The sequence below is a fragment of the Notolepis coatsorum genome (assembly GCF_963971535.1).
Source record: "Notolepis coatsorum genome assembly, chromosome: 5".
NCBI classification, from domain to species: Eukaryota; Metazoa; Chordata; class Actinopteri; order Aulopiformes; family Paralepididae; genus Notolepis; species Notolepis coatsorum.
The window spans coordinates 139645247-139653451 of record NC_140169.1 but is presented as its reverse complement, the minus strand read 5'-3'; positions in this window follow the sequence as shown (position 1 = coordinate 139653451).

The window sequence follows — 8205 nt, the reverse complement described above, 5'->3', positions numbered from 1 at the left end:
CTTGGTTATTGCTATCTGAGCGGCTCGACAAAGGGAGCGCACGTTCTGTCACCATGGCGACGCCAATCATTGCAACACCGGCCACGTTGTTACTAAATCAAGGAGCATGAAACAGGTTTAATGCTATGTGCGGATTTCAATAGAAACAGTCCATGGCACGGGTTTGTTTTGGCATTCGACACGTCTTTACAAATGTATTACCATTGTAAACTAAAAGAAGATCCGTTAAATGTGTACAGTGGTGTACTGTGTGTGTTGCCTTGGATGAGGAGTGGTTACCCATGGTTACAGCGCACGCCGTCTTGTGAGAAAGATTCCAAAAAGTTGGTCAAATTACAAGTGAAAAACGTTTCCTTTACTGATCATTTGATTTTTTTTTTGCAAAAATACAATATTATATTCTTTGTTTCATACAGCTATTTAATAAGAAGTATCATATTTAGATTACGTCCCCAACATTATGATGGATGTGAATGAGGACCCTGACACATGGTGAGGAACGGTGGTGTTGACGGTGGACAACAGTGGTCGCTAGCCTACTTATAGATGGACGTAACCCTTTCACTATACCACACTACAATAGGTTAACCCTTTCACTACCACACTACAGACGGTAACTGTCTGTAGTGTGATGGTGAAAGGGTTAACCGCCTGCTGTAGTGTGGTCGTGAAAGGGTTAACCCTTTGTCGTGTGGCAGTGAAATGGTCAACCTGCTGTAGTGTGGTAGTGAAAGGATTAATTGTAGTGTGGCAGTGAAGGGGTCAACCTGCTGTATTGTGGCAGTGAGAGGGTTAATGTGTGTGTGTGTGTGTGTGTGTGTGTGTGTGTGTGTGTGTGTGTGTGTGTGTGTGTGTGTGTGTGTGTGTGTGTGTGTGTGTGTGTGTGTGTGTGTGTGTGTGTGTGTGTGTGTGTGTGTGACGGAGAGCACGAGCTCCGGCAGCGAGTGCTCCTGAGTCTGCTGACTATCACACACCGTTCACTAAGTGGAAGCGCATGGTTCTGTGTAACACACACACACGCACACGCACACGCACACACTCACACACACACGCACACGCTCACACACGCACACACACACACACGCACACACACACACACACACACACACACACACACACGTTCTCATGCGAGACTAGAGTCTCGGCGCACATTCTTCTGAGCTCTGTCTCTTTCTTTCATAAGACGTGCTGCACATTCAGCCGCTTCCTCTAGTATCGTCTCGTACAATAACCTCTCTCTCCCCCAGGCTATGGAGCACGTTCCTCCCATCCATGCGTTTCCTTATGACACACACACTCACTCACTCACTCACTCACTCACTCACTCACTCACTCACTCACTCACTCACTCACTCACTCACTCACTCACTCACTCACTCACTCACTCACTCACTCACTCACTCACACACACCCACACACACACGTCACTATATCAATATATTATTCTATGTCTCACATTGACTGAGTGGTCAGAGCTATGATTGGGCACATTCACCCCTGATTGATTGCTAAGAGCCATCAGCTTGGGCAGATGACAAACCACTGCACCACCATGGCCTTTTTTCTTTTTTTACATAGTCAATGGGTCGCCTGTATCAGTTCCGCAACCGTTCCTATTTCCGGGGTAGGCCTGATTGGCCCCGACAGGCACGTGACCCACAGCGGCCACGCCCCGCGGCAGCCCCAGGACGCGGCAACGAGGCTGCTGTGGTTCACCGCCGCTTTCCGCCTTCAACGCCGCCCGCAGCAGCAAATTTGCGCGAGCGCAGGATTATTTCAGTGTGTATCATGCAATCATTTATCATTTAACATTTGAAAGGCATACATTGTTGTATGAAATAAAATAGTATAGAGACATATGTACAGCGTTCGATGCAGAATAGAAGTAACTGAGTTACCATACAATATACAATACGCTATAGTGCAAAGCAGAAATGGGATGAGGTACAATTTACAGTAAGGTGTATGCGTTGCAGTGCAAATGCTTCTTACTGTTGCGCTCCAGAGACCGTTACTGTACCATACAATATACAATATACAATACGCTATAGTGCAATGCACGTTAAAAAAAAAAAAAGTTTAAGGGAATCGAACTTGTCACAAACAGACCATAGGATCCACAGCCAAGCAGCGTTACCAATTGAGCTAGTTGTTGATGGTAAAAAAGGGGGGATTACTGCTACATAATGCTGCCGCGACGGAACTCCGCCGCGACAATATTATTAAACAGCGGCTCTGTCATTGAAGTGGGAAAAGTGAGCCGTATTGTATATTAGTACATTACATAGTATATTGTATAGCGTATGGTAACTCTGCGGCGTTGAAGGCGGAAAGCGGCGGTGAACCACAGCAGCCTCGTTGCCGCGTCCTGGGGCTGCCGCAGGGCGTGGCCGCGGCGGGTCACGTGCCTGTCGGGGCCAATCAGGCCTACCCCGGAAATAGGAACGGTTGCGGAACTGATACAGGCCAATGGGTCCTATTGTCAACCCTCACATTGCTATAGGAAATGTAGGTCATGAACTCAACCTGTAAAACGTCCGTCAAGCAACATCTCTTTGTTTTATTGGGCTGAATTTGTCCGATTCAAGTAAGTAAAAACGCCTTAAATAGTGTATTTCCAATGGACACATTTCAAAATCTTCTCATTTAAAACAAATAAAGCATGGACGTTGGCATGGTGTACCTCTCTGTGTGTATTCATCCACAATCTATAGCTCAACATGAAACAATTCGCAATTAATCGTAAAATAATTACGTATAATTTTATTTCAACCAAAAATGCTTAAACAATAATGTTAGTGATAGAAGGGAACTAATTTTGTGCAAAAATGGAAAGCTTGCCAATGTTAATTTTCCCCATGATAAATCCCTAATACGGGTGGACCGCGTGGGGAAACTAAAGTGACGTCAGACTACACCTCCCTATTGTGTCATTCTAGTCCACTGGTCCGTGGTATGTCTGGCCTGTGAGCCTTTAGGCAACACCTCACAGTGTAGTAACAGAAGCAGTGTGACTGCTGTGCTTCTTGGTAAAGTAGCGTGGTTTAGTGACGTATGAAGGAGACCTCTGTTTTTCTTTTCCAAGAGCACCACGCTTCTTCTGCAGAGGGTGAGGCACGTGGTTATCACATGTTACCTTTCATTATTTAGTATCGATTTATTACCACATAACTACTCAAGAGTATGCGTACCGTTTGGTGTTCAGGTCCTACGACTTGTCCAGAAAGGACATTACAGGTGAGCGCACACACACACGCACGCACGCACACACACACACACACACACACACACACACACACACACACACACACACACACACACACACACACACACACACACACACACACACACACACACACACACACACACACACACACACACACACACACACACACACACACACAGTATATTTAGCTGAAAAACATTATTACATGTACAGATTTAAATATTTATCGCTTTTCTTTTTTGTTATTATATAATATACTATATATTATTATATATATACTAGGGCTGACCCCTATTAGTCGATTAGTCGACTAATCGGTCGAAAGGAGCCATAGTCGACTGCCAACCTCTTAGTCGAATACAAAAAAATATTTTAATTTTTTATTTTATTTTGTATCATTCTTTCCAAAAGAAAAGAGGCCTAGAAGCGTGGCTAACGCTAATGGCACGTATACCAGAGGCTACCTGCCTACGAAAACAGGCACAGAGGCACTGAAAGAGGATTTCACCCATCTAATGAACACACTAGACTAGACAAATATCAAGATGTATCCATCAGTGGACCAATTCCATGCTTTTGCAGAGGACAAGAAGCCTTCAGTCGACTCCTTCAGACATTAAAGGCCCACTTGCATGTTGTATTTTTGTTCAATAAACCATGTGGACTAGGCCAACGGTGACTTTCATGAAGAGGGGAATATTTTTTACGAAATTGACCCAGTTTTAGCGTTTTTATCAAACATTTTGTCCGCCCAACCACAACCACCACGCACAGCGCGATTTTTAAGGGCCCTTTTCGGGCGGGGGGCCCCCTTTTTATGCTTTTTGGGGGGTTATGGTGATCAAATATTGAATATTGAACTATAATAATCAGTGCAGGAGCTCACTTATCCTTGAAAGACACTTTTATCACTGACTTAAAAGGCCCATACATCTCCATAAATGTTCAGGGGGGAGGGAATAAGTGCTTACCCTACAGACCCCAAGAAGTGCTGTATATTCTGTATTGTTTAATATAAATGCATTTTTTATTCCAATCCCGATTTGTATTTGAGATTCCCAAATCCCATCGGACTTGACTTCTTCGTGTCCCTCAATGAGTGTAATACCAGCATTCAACAGCGGTTTCTATCATCATCATCATCACCACCCACGCTATGCATAAAATATATAGGTCCGCGGAGAGGCACGCTGAGGAGGCCGTGCAAACTGCAATGGAATATGGGGCATCTTTCTCTCTTTACCTAATATTTTGATTCTATCCTGACATTTTTCAGTTGGAAGGGCAGTCTATATGCTTAACGATAAAAAAATAAATAAAATAAAAAATATTTAATATTTTTTCAAAAATGCCACTTTTTTGATGAGGCTCAAAAAGGCAGGTGCTCAGGCACCCCTTGGCCTCTATGTGTGCAGTGTGCACGTGCCTGCGTGTGTGCAGTGCTTTGCCCCACAGGTCTGAGAAGAGGACCTGCACATTTTACTCGTTCCCGAAACTCTTCTACATGCCCCGATTTAAAATGGTTCACGACAGTAGACATAATGCTAACGTTAGTGGGGTAACGTTAACGTTAGCTAGCTAGCTTGGTACTATGACCCGTGACAGGCATAAGGTGACAGCCAATAGCGCTGCTGTACTGAACAACAGGCTGCCTAGTGGTAAATGTAGTTCTTTTTTTACGACATTAAAACCTTATAACTACCTTTCAACCAAAAATGCAGTAGTAGAGGTCCATCAAAGTCTCTCCGACGATTAAACCCATTTTCGTCTTGTAAGGCGTCCATTTTGATCAAGGAAATGGCTTTCTGCACTCGTCAAACTCCATTGTAGTGGATGAGAAGTAGAGGAAAGTTACCTTCAGTGACGTCACGGCACTGATAGCGTCTGATAAGCTTTTTGATTGGCTCCATACATGTTATTCGTGCGTGGACATCTTTAACCCTTTCTAAGTGGAATTTCCGGCGTCAATAATGAAATTAGATACCAATGATGTAAACTACCCATAATTGAAGAGTAGGGTTTAACCTGCAAGTGGCACTTTAAGCACCCCCCACAGCCCAAATGGAATGATAAAAAAAGAAGAAGAAGAATTATATATATATATATATATATATATATATATTTTTTTTTGTCGACTAATAGTGTATCCCCGTGCCCCACTTTGCCTTTTATGTCTCTGTCTGTGTTTTGTGTATTTTTGTATGTTTGTTTTTTGTTTTTGCTGCCATTTTGGCCAGGTCTTGCTCGAAAAAGAGATCTTTGATCTCAAGTGACTACCTGGTAAAATAAAGGTTAAAAAAAAAAAATAAAATAAAAATAGTCGACTAACAGCAAATTTTGGCCAATCATAGTCGACTATCCAAATCCTTAGTTGGGGACAGCTCTAATATATACTAATTATTATACAACTGGAAGTTCCGACCACGCATTGTAATTGGTCGAGAGCGTTCTAAACAGTGAGTATATTCATGATATACTCACGGTTAAATCACCATGAATATACCACTGCGCTGGCTTTAGAATGTTGTAGAAAGTTTCAACTGCCATTCATCAAAAACTGTGTCAACATGACCTACTCCGCGGACAACGTTACGTTTGATTTAATGCACCCGTTAACCATAAACGAGTGGATAGATAAAGATGACGGGCCTACATCTACCGGTATTCAGAAAAACAGCATTATTAGACATGCCAATCCAACGAAAGACGCGCTCGAGAAAAGCCAAGTCGACGGCCTGGGCATTGACCTGGCCCAACTCCCGGAGCTGTCCAAGGTGCTGATCCCCCAAGGTGCTGATGACTTTCTCCGACTTTCGCTTGCATTAAACTTTTTTGGCCGTGCACCCCCTGTCACCTCCCGACCTAGCTGACGCACCCCCCAATGGGTTTCTGTTGTTGCTGGTCTCCGTGCACAGATTTTATTTTTTATGTTATCTCTTCGGCGACTATGGATAGGGAATTTCTTTATTTAATTAAAATGTTCACGACAACATGGATGCATGTACTTTGCCAGCATGTTTAATATCCATAATACTAAAGGTTTGACTAAGATTTTTATGAAATATTATTGTAAAAAAAATAAAAATTAAAAAATTATTTGACCACCATTAGCCTTTTCATGTCACACACCAGTGGCGCTTTTCCACTGCATGGTACCTACTCTACTCTACTCTACTCTACTCTACTCTACTCTACTCTACTCTACTCTACTCTACTCTACTCTACTCTACTCTACTCTACTCGCTTTAGGTACCTGGTACTTCGTTCCTTTTCCACTGCAGGTACTAAAATAAAGTACTCAGTTTGTCTCCGTGTGGGGAGGCGGGGCTGCTGGTGTACAGCTGAGAGCTCCATAGCTCTGTGAGAGCTCCAGCATACTGAGCATAGCTATGTCCGTGAGCTAGTAGGCGCAAGCCAGAGTAAAACACAGTTTTCAATCAATCAATCAATCAATAACAACATTAACGAGACTCTCGTTGTGTCTATTCTGCTAACGCTAACGTTACCTCTCATTGTGTCTATTCTACAAGCGTTAACGTTAGCTAGGCTGTCTATGCTAACGTTAACGTTAGCATTAGGCTAACAAGCTGTAACGTTACCAGTCGCGTCTATTTGCTAACGTTAGCATTAGGTAATAACCGGTTTAAAATGGATGGTGATTACCTCACGTTGTGTCTATTCTACTAGCATTAACGTTACTCATACAAACAATCAATAGCGAGTTATATTGATCACGCTATGTACGATAGCCATGCTAAAACGCTAGCACAACATTAGCACAACATAAGCTTAAGCCTTAACAAGTCAGCGATCTTTTTGCGAGACTAAACTCTCCGCTCGGTGGCAAATTGTGTTGATGTCGGTTTTGTTTAGTCAATAAATGAGGCAGAATACACAGTGACTGTATCGTTTGTTTATTGAACTTGTGCCTGCTGCAACCATAATGAAATCCTATGCGAGACATTAAAGATGGCGGCTTTCTGTTTTCGTTCAGACTCTCCAACGAGTGACGCGTCTCTCTTCTGACCAATCAGTGGTCTGCAGTGTTTCACGTGACTTTTCTAGTACCAGTTCTACCCGCTTGGCACGCGCTAAGAACCACCACAGAGCAGGGACTAAAAAAGTACCCAAAAAGTACCGAAAAAGTACCTGGTACCAGGTACTTTGGTAATGGAAAACCGAAAATACCGAGTAGAGTAGAGTAGAGTAGGTACCATGCAGTGGAAAAGCGCCACTAGAGGGCACAGTTTGGGAACCACTGCATTAGACTAATACGTCATTAGTTTGCATTGCCAAGCTTGTTGATAGCCTACTGAAATTCCATAGCAACGAGACATCTTTAGGAAAAAAAATTCTACACCAAGTTCACTGAAATCGATATAAAATACCCTAGAATTGTCTGTATTTATCCTATATTTTCCCCGACGCAACCTGTTGTATAAAAGCAATAATACACTCGAAGCCTGTGGTATGTCATGAATATTGCCACGGCACTCGAGCTTCGCTCTCGCCTGCGGACGCATCACAGCCGTGGCAATATTTATGACATCCGACGGCTTCTCGTGTGTTATTGCTTAATCATTATCTGTTCATTAAAATCTCCCAGACTATTTGTGTTAAAGATTGCAATAAGCCACAAAAAAAATTAGACTCGGCTAAAATGTTTATTATTCTTTTTCGCTCTTATCATAGATTCAATGTACATTGTGTGCATTATTTCTGTGTAAACTTGACAAGCCCAACCCCATGTTAAAAAAAACATTTACACTTCACTTAACTTCATGGACCAAGGGTATATAGTCCGCTGTCCTGCTTTTTGTAGGCCAAGTCATCAGCTTCATAATATATATAATAATCAAACATATTATTAATATAAACATCTCAGTACCAATTCGTACCAATTCATACCATTATAAAGACACACAAACAGGGATTTCTCAAAATTCTTATAGTAGCTTCTTTTTCTTTTCTCCATGGAT